Source organism: Neofelis nebulosa, chromosome 6, assembly GCF_028018385.1.
Source record: "Neofelis nebulosa isolate mNeoNeb1 chromosome 6, mNeoNeb1.pri, whole genome shotgun sequence".
NCBI classification, from domain to species: Eukaryota; Metazoa; Chordata; class Mammalia; order Carnivora; family Felidae; genus Neofelis; species Neofelis nebulosa.
The window spans coordinates 60,842,115-60,849,019 of NC_080787.1; the positions used below are offsets into that span (position 1 = coordinate 60,842,115).

Genomic DNA, 6,905 nt, shown 5'->3' on the forward strand with positions numbered 1-6,905 from the left:
GAACTGCATGAGCTCACTTATATGCATATTTTTTACAGTACTGTAAATGTATTTTCTCTTCCTTATGATTTTTTCAATAACATTTTATTTTCTCTAGCTTATTTTATTGTTAAGAATACAGTATGTTGGGCACCTGGGTGGCTCAGTCAGTTAAGCATCCAACTTCAGCTCAGGTCATGATTTCATGGTTCGTGGGTTTGAGCCCCATGTCAGGCTCTGTGCTGACAGCTCAGAGCCTGGAGCCTGCTTTGGATTCTGTGTTTCCCTCTCTCCGTGTCCCTCCTCTGTTCACGCTCTGTCTCTCTCTCTCTCTCCAAAATAAAAAATAAACATTAAAAAATACATATTTTAAAAAAGGAACACAGTATGTCATATACAGACCAAACAAAATATGTGTTAATCTGGTTATATTATCAGTAAGGTGTCCAGTCAACAGCAGATTATTAGTAGTTAAGTTTTGGGGAGTCCAAAGTAATACACAGATTTTCAACTGCATGGAGCCTGGTGCCCCTAACCTTCATCTTGTTCAAGGGTCACCTGTATTTCTTTTTATTTTAGTAAATATGAATTTATTTTCAAGTGTGTCTTAGAAGAAAATATAAGCAACTGACCAGTGTGTTGATTTCCTGAATATTTTTTATGAATAAGAATTGCAAAGGGAGTACTTGAATACCTAGATGTTTGAAAGCCATTGCTTTATTGGTTCCTTTTTCCTTTCTCTTTCTTCTGCTTCGTCTTCCTTTTTTTTTTTTTTTTATCTTTTATTTACCCAAAGTCATTTATTTAGTAAACCATGATATATGACCTCTCACCCAAATATTCTAACTTAACAGCGGAGCATGACTACCACAAATACTCTGAACTTGGCATCAATCCAGAAAAATACGGAATGCTTCATGAATTTGCGTGTGATCCTTGCACAGGGCTCATGCTAATCTTCTGTGTAGTTCCAATTTTAGTATAGGTGCTGCTGAAGTGAGCCCTCCTTTTTCTTTTGATAGGAGAAATAGCACAGCAGCAGAAGCTGCTCTAAAGCAGACACCTGAATTTAAATGATGGCTTCCCCACTACTTGCTCTCTGACACTGACAAATTTCTTAACCTCATTGTACCTCTGTTTCCCCAACCGCCAGATGGAGATAATTGCATCTACCTCATAGAGTTGTGAGTGTTAAATGAGCTAATATTCAAAAACATTTGCAACAGTGCTGGACACATATTAAGAACTCTAAAAGTGTATGTTGATATGATTGTTATTTAAAAGAATGTTTTATGTTATTTATGATGGAATACAATTGAGGCTCCATGAAGGTGTGCCTCTCATTTTGTTCTGTCTCTCACCCTTGTACAATGTTACATACATTTAGACTCTTATTTGGGAAGCAAGTTGTGATAGATTCTTGTAAATATTTATGATGCTCAACAGCTTTTCTTTATTATAATATAAAAGTAATACTTTATTGTTTTCTCTTAAGGCTTTGCAGTCTTGTAAGGACTGATACATTCCATGTAACTGCTGACTCTCTGTAAGAACTCTGGCGTATTTATGAGGCATGATGTTATTTGAGAAACCACATTGCTGGGAAAAAGCAGGTCATGCTTGTCTGTACTCAGCCAACCTAGGCTTTGATGTAGAGCCTTTAAGGGTGTGAATAGCACAATGTGGGTAATGACATAGGAGTTGAAAACCCAACCTTTATATAATGTTTTGTAGTTGAACGAAGTGTTTTGAATATATTGCTTTAATCAATATTCAAGAAAAAATAGTGTATCCATTCTGCAGATGAGGAAATTTTATTTCAGAAAAAATTAAATAGCACCCACAAACACTAGGCCAAAAATGGATAGTACAAAATTTCCAACCAGAATGTGGATTAGTATTTATTTTTTAGAGATAAACATGGAAATATTAATAAAATCATTATTTGGATTACTTTCAAAATAATGTAGTCAGGAAAAGGAGTATAGATGAAAAGAAATTGGCCATGAGTTGATAAATATTAAAGTTGGATGATGGATATTTGAATTTCATTATTCTATTCCATCTACTTCTGTACATTTTTAAATTTTTCAACAATTAAAAAAAAAATAACCTTTTTCTTTATTGTGTTGTTTCTGGAACCAAAATGTCAGAGTGTGAATCCTGGCTGTGTTGTTTATCTGCTATTTGTCATTGGGCAAAGCTGTGCCTTGTTGCCTCATCTGTAAAATGGTAATAATAATAATACTTCCCTCATAGGGAAGTTGTGAGAGTAACTGTTGCATGCAGCGACTGCACAGAATAGTATTCTGATTCCCAGTTCTTTGCTTTTTTCCATAACAAGCTAATATCCATTTTGAACAAAATATTAATAAAGTCATCCATTCTTTCAATACATAAGCACCTAAAGGCTGTGCAAGACCTGTTCTAAGCACTGGGGATACAGAAGTGAACAAAATAAGCAAATTTTACATCCCTCAAGTTTCAGTGCCAAGAAAAAAAAAATGTGTGTGTGTGTGTGTGTGTGTGTGTGTGTTAAATACTAATGGAGAAAAATATAGCAGGATAAGGAGGATAAAGAGTGATTGGAAGGGGATAGCCATTTGATACAGGATGATAAGCAAAATTGCCAGTATTGTACCAGAGCCCACTCTTGCCAGCTCACAAAAGCAATTATTTAAGTTTCCAGGAATTTTGCAAGCCAGTTGTAAAACAGTCGTCACTAAAAATTAAATTCTATCAACCTAAAATTAAATTAATTTCATACAAACAAAGGTAATAAATATTTAAAACTAATCACTTCCTAACTATTTGGCTACATTTTATTATTATCCATGCTTTTAAGGTTATGCATGCCTCCTGAATCTGAATGGTAGAAATGCTATGTAAGGGAGTGCTACTGCTGTAGTGTCTTCCCAACTCCATCTTAAATAACAGCACTGTAGGGGTGTCTGGATGGCTCCCTTGGGTGAGCCTCAGACTCAGGCTCAGGTCACGATCTCACTTCATGAGTTGGAGCCCCACATTAGGTACACTCTCTGCTAGTCCCTCTCTCTCTCAAAAATAAATAAAACATTTTTAAAAATCAAAAAATAATAAATAAATAAATAAATAACAGCACTCTAGAAGTCTGAAACTGGTTGGCCATGGTGGGAATATTTACACCAGGAAATTTGATAAATGCATCAAATCAGGGCTTGATTTATTGTTTGTTGATGGACATCCTAAACTTCAGACGATGATGAGTAAAATGTCAACAGTTCAGATGAAACTTAAAATTGGAGATGAAAGAAAGGAAAGTCAAAGTTGACTCCAAGGTTTTAGGTTTAGACAACTGGAAGGATGAGTCGCTGTTTACTGGGATGGACAAGACCAAGATGGCGTTTATCAAAACCCTAGGAAGGGATGAGAAGAATTAGGAGCTTGGCTTGGCTTTGGACAGATTAAATATGAGATGCCTGTTAGACATCCAGGTGAAGATATTGAATAAACAGTTGGATATTTGTGTGAGGAGTTCAGGGGAACAGTTTAGGCTGAATGTATATATAGCTCGTACTTAAAGTTTCCGGAGACTGACGGAGATCCTGCAGGGAGCCAGTTTACACAGGACAAAGTTAAGTTTGAGCCCTGCAGAACTCCAACATTAAAGGGTCTAGAAAATGAAAAGGGACCAGCACAGGACACTGAGAAGGTAAGCCTGTAAAAGAGGAGAAGAACTTATAAGGACAAAGAATTCATTTAAAGTGCTATTTATTTCTTTGTCCTGGTTCTGTCCTGCAAGGCTTTCAGGCAGTAAACAATGAAAACAAATAATAAGCTAATAAAATTTAAATAGAAAAAATCTGTGTCACAAAAGAAAGGCCAAAAACATGTGAACGATGAGAAACAACAGTATGGTTTATATGAAATTCATGTTTGGTTCTGAGTTTTGTAGAACACACAGCAAAAAGGAAACACAATCAATGTATTAGTTTGCAAGAGTTGCCATAAACACACACACACACACACACACACACATATTGAGTACCTTCAACAAGAAGAATAAATTTTCTCACATTTCTGGAGGCTGGAAGTCCAAGATCAAGGTGTCAGCGGGTTTGATTTTTCCTCTGACCTCTCTCTCCTTGGCTGGCAGACCGCCACCCTCTTCCAGTGTCCTCAAATGGCTTCTTCTCTGTGCATGAACCACCCTAGTGTCTCTCCCTCTTCTTATAAGGACAGCAGTCCTCTTGGATTAAGGCCCCACACTTATGACCTCATTAACCTTAATTACCTTTTTTTTGAGTCCCTATCTCCAAATAAAGTCACATTGGAGGTTAGGAATTCAACACATGAATTTGGGATGGGGGTGGGGCCAGGAGACACATAAATATTATATTATTCCTTTTAAGTCATTATTGTTATAGAATTCTTGGTTTGCCCTACTATCACTTTTCAATGATTTTATTGAATGTACATGTGAGAAAGTGTCCAGAAGGAATGTTCCTGAGCTGAGCAGAGGAACTAGGAACTTGGTATGCACCAGTGTGCTGTCTTCAGAAGTGCAAATGTCCTAAGAAATAAAGGCTGCTGTTTTTCTGATTTGATTGCATCTTTAGGCTTTGATACTGAGAAGAGGGGTAATCAGGAAGGAAAAACTCTACATAATCCTTACTAAAAGCCAAGCCAGATGCTGGGAGGTAATGCTGCAAATATCACTGTCAGAAATAAAAGTAAAAATCAAAGACCTAGAAAAAGTCTGTGGAGCAGGAACACTAAGATTTAAGACACGATGGGGAGTCATAAAATGTATTAAGAAAATTATCTGTTGAAAACATGATTCCTTTATTCTTTAAGAGATGTTTAAACACATGTATTTATTTTAACCCCCAAAAATAAATGTGTAAAGATGCTAGAGACCTGTGACATCTTGTGCTGTACTAGGGCATTTTTATTTCCACTGGTTTCCTTGCTCTGATAAGCCATAAACCTTAAAAAAAAAAAAAATGAGCTTGATGTTTCTAATTTGCATTAGCATATTTATTGTTCAAAAAAATACTTGGGCTCCTGGGTGGCTCAATTGGTTAAATGTCCAACTTTGGCTCAGGTCATGATTTCGCAGTTCATGGATTCGAGCCCTACATCAGGCTCTGTGCTGAAGCTTGGAGCCTGAAGCCTGCTTCAGATTCTGTGTCTCCCTTTCTCTCTGTCCTTCCCCTGCTCACGCTGTCTCTTTCTATCTCTCAGGAATAAATAAACATTAAAAATATTTTTTTAATTTAAAAAAAGAAAAAATTCTTGTTAAAATTGTTAAAAGACTTTAAATTTGTTTACAGGGTCAAATTTACTTAACCAAGGAACAGTTTTACTTAAACTAAAAAAAAATTTTAGAATAGTGACTTAATTTTTTAGCACAATCCACAGTAAATATGTTATACATTACAACCCATTGCAGTCACCTCATATAACAAAATATTCACAAAAAATGCTAAAAATGTGAATTTTTTAATTTGTTTCTCTTTTTTTTCCAACACGAGTAACAATGCCCTTAAATGGTTTCATGTACTGTTAAACCATTGTAACTCACTGTTTAAAAAGTACCACTTTTGGGGCGCCTGGGTGGCTCAGTCGGTTAAGCGGCCGACTTCAGCTCGGGTCATGATCTCGCGGTCTGTGTGTTCGAGCCCCGTGTCGGGCTTTGTGCTGACAGCTCAGAGCATGGAGCCTGCTTCAGATTCTGTGTCTCCCTCTCTCTCTGACCCTCCACCGTTCATGCTCTGTCTCTCTCTGTCTCAAAAATAAATAAATGTTAAAAAAATTTTTTTTAATTAAAAAAAAAACAAAAACGTTTCATTCCTTGGCCTTTAAAATCATCTGATCCATCCACATGACCATGCACCTACTGCCCATTAGAGCAAGCCTAGACCACTCTTTGATGTTCCTCCCTTGACTCTCAGACTTTCCCACTGAAATATCCTTTATAATAACAAAGGAGAGAGACTGGGCATGCCACCCTGATGGCTTTAGCACAACCCAAAGCAGCCTAGGCAAGGGTAAATTGTCTTTGAAGTCCTACGTTTTGTCTTAAAAATTCATGCAAAATGTGCATTTGACGCTGTAATGTGGGAAGTAATGTAATGTAAACTACCATTAAACAACTGACATTCTAAATAGTGCTCCAGGAAGGTTTTTCTAGCAGATTTTCTTGCAGTGCCCACCGACAGGTTTTGTCACACTCTTCTAAGCAATTGATCAGAATCATTCTTACTCTTCCACTCAATCACACCCCAATTTGATCCAGGATTTTTTCTGTTTCTCCATCTCTAATCCTCAAATTCCAACTTATTTCCTGCCTCTGCAGCCACAGATTTAGCAATCTTCCTAATTCACCTCCTCTTTGTAATTTTTTACAGCTTTGATGGTGCACAATCTTATCAATTCTTGTGTCCAGTGAGAAACCTTATTCTAGTTCCCTAAGAAACCTATTCCAAACACCAGCCCATTAGTTCACACCTGACTCAATCAGGCTTGACCCCTTCTTGGTTGAGAATTTATTAAAAACTAGAGTTGGAGGCAGCACCCAGTTAAGCAACTGACTCTTGATTTCAATTCAGGTCATGATTCAACCAACAGTCAGTGAGATCAAGCCCCTCATTGAGATAGAGCCCCTCATAGAGCTCCCTGGTGAGCGTGAAGCCTGCTTAAGACTCTCTCTCTCCTTCTGCCCCTTCCCCGCTTATGCACATGCATGTGCATGTGCCTTCTCTCTTTCTCTCTCTCAAAAAAAAAAAAAAATAGAGATGGGGGTGGGGACAGCTGGTAGAGAAATGTATCAAGATTCTAAAGTTCCTCAGGAGAAAATAGACTGGATTTTAGTGATGTCTGAAGTACTTCAACATTAGGTGCTTAATAGAGGCACTCAAAACTACCATCTTCATGAATCAATG

The 6,905-nt window shown here is 37.2% G+C and overlaps 1 non-coding gene across 1 annotated transcript; it reads right to left on the reverse strand.

Moving 5' to 3' along the window:
- Positions 1 to 878: 878 nt before the first annotated feature.
- Positions 879 to 983, reverse strand: LOC131515569 (U6 spliceosomal RNA). The gene has a single exon (XR_009263637.1). It is a non-coding gene; the product is annotated as a U6 spliceosomal RNA (small nuclear RNA).
- Between the last annotated feature and the right edge of the window lie 5,922 nt (positions 984 to 6,905).